The following is a 2,782-nucleotide window of genomic DNA, read 5'->3' on the forward strand; positions in this document are numbered from 1 at the left end:
AATGTAAATTATATTCTGTCCGGGTAATTTGTATGAATTTTATGAGCTAAATAAAAAAATTATACTTCACCACGTATATGAGTAGATGCACCGCGTAAAGTGGGAATTCTGGTTCTGACAGGGTATCGTAAATGTAGAAACGCGTAAAAAGAACGTGTAAAGCGGGGTATTACTTTATATATATATATATATATATATATATATATATATATATATATATATATATATATATATATATATATATATATATATATATATATATATATAAAAATTAAAATAATGACCTAAAACAAGTCAGGCATAATGATACATCCACTAACACACCAACACATTATGACCTGACCATGTTTTAGGTCACCTGTATATTTAGCTCTGTCCATGTAATCAGTTGCTCTGAAGAGTCTAATAAAGACAAGCCAAGGTACTGTTTCCATTTTCCGTGATTTTATCAAGATTTATCTTATCCACGCTTTTCATTTTGGATTATATAATATATATATATATATATATATATATATATATATATATATATATATATATATATATATATATATATATATATATATATATATATATATATATATATATATATATATATATGTTGTATCCCACTTAACGTGTCAATAGAACCCAGAGGGTCCTGCTATGAACTGTTATGAACAAAAGAACATATGGGATTAATTCCAATAGAAACCAGCCCCACTCCCAAACTCCACTTTTTAGAGACACATAACTATGTTAGTAAAATAACATCTTAATTTTATGATGGTACATGCACACAATTAATACTTAAGAGAAATAGAGAAATACAGTCGCCAAGAACGTCCATTCAAATAATGAACTCAACTCCTCCTCTTCTCACACAACACCTGCTGGCTCTTCCCTCTCTGAGAAATTTTGGAAAACCACTAAATTTTAATAAATAATACCAAACTAAAGTTAGGATAATACAATTGACAGTGCTGGATTCCTTGTAAGAATATTTTAATATAAATGTCATATTTTTGCACAAAAGATAACATATTTACTAGAGAAAACATTTATCTAAAATTTCAGCGTTCAATGCAAAATATATGATGTTTATATTCAAAATGACACAAAAATTGTATAAATTCCAGCAATGTAAAATTATATTCTGGCTGGTAATTTGTATGAATTTTATGAGCTAAAACAAATTTCTTCAGTTAATAAAAAAAATATTCTTCAGACACTATCTGTCAATCAGTACCCCACCTTGCTTCAACCGCGCGTCAGTCCTAACCCCCCAATCCCACCAATCCTCCTTCAAGAGAAGAGTGGGTGAAAAAATAAATTTTAACATTTTGTATTAAATACACCAGATTAAAGTTAGGATAATATAATTGACATTGCTGATTCCTTTAAGACCAGGAATATTTGAATATAAATGTCATATATTTTGCACAAAAGATAACATATTTACTAGAGAAAACATTTATCTAAAATTTGTATGTCTAATGCAAAATATATGATGTTTATTCAAAATGATCATCAAATTATAAGGCCCCAGCAATGTAAATTATATTCGACCGGTAATTTGTATGAATTTATGAGCTAAAACAAATATCTTCAGTTAATAAAAAAATATTCTTCACAGGTAACAGATGGTCGTCAGTCCTCCTCCTCCCCTCCCCACCAAACTGCCGTCCCAAGGAGAGGACATTGCTGATTCTTGTAAGACTAGGAATATTTTGAATATAATGTCAATATATTTGCACAAAAGATAAATATATTTACTAGAGAAAACATTTTATCTAAAATTTGTGCGTTAATGAAAAATATATGATGTTTATATTCAAAAATACCACCAAATTATAAATTCCAGCAATGTAAATTGTATTCTGGCCGGGTAATTTGTATGAATTTTATGAGCTAAAGACAGCTGGCAGGGTACGGTAGGGCAATCTAAAAATAGCTGCCCGAGCCAGGACACTCACCATAAGATATGTGAAAAAAAAAACTCCATAATGAAAGTTCATCCATGCAGGCAATCAAAAAACGATAAAAACCGCTATGCCAATACTGTATATATATATATATATATATATATATATATATATATATATATATATATATATATATATATATATATATATATATATATATATATATATATATATATATATACATACATACATACATACATACATACATACATACATACATATACAGTCAACTCGCTTACGTCCCACTTTACGCGGCTTCATCATGGCTGCAATTCCTGCTGGAAATGAATGCTCACTTTCCATGTGTGTGTACCCTTTACGCGAGAGCGGCGCAAGCAGGGTGCGACAAGGTCGCCTTAGCAACACAAACATACACGAAGTTCTTTCACCTCGCCACCCATCACAGCCGGCCCAAGTCAGTGCTAGTGATAATGCAGATAGGAGGATATGGACTTATATATGGACTTTGAGGGGTTTGACAAAGATGTCTCTGGGGTGCTCAGGGTGGCTTTGTTACAATTGATACAAGTGATACAGGTGAGGTCAATAATCTGCTCCTTTCTGTTCGAAATCCGCCAACCCCCATCCCTTGTATGTCCAGCTTATCGCTTCTACTAATGTAAGTGTTGAAAAACCTACTATTATTGATATTTTTAATTATTAATTGTGTGTGCATACCATCATAAAATTAAGAAGATTTTACTACAACGAGGTATTGTGCTCCGAAAAAGTGGAGTTCGGGGTCGGCCCTAGCCTCTATTTCACTTAATCCCATATGTTATGTTGTTCACAATACGTAACTGAACGAAGCAATACCG

Source organism: Homarus americanus, unplaced genomic scaffold (genome assembly GCF_018991925.1).
Source record: "Homarus americanus isolate GMGI-L3 unplaced genomic scaffold, GMGI_Hamer_2.0 scaffold7626, whole genome shotgun sequence".
NCBI classification, from domain to species: Eukaryota; Metazoa; Arthropoda; class Malacostraca; order Decapoda; family Nephropidae; genus Homarus; species Homarus americanus.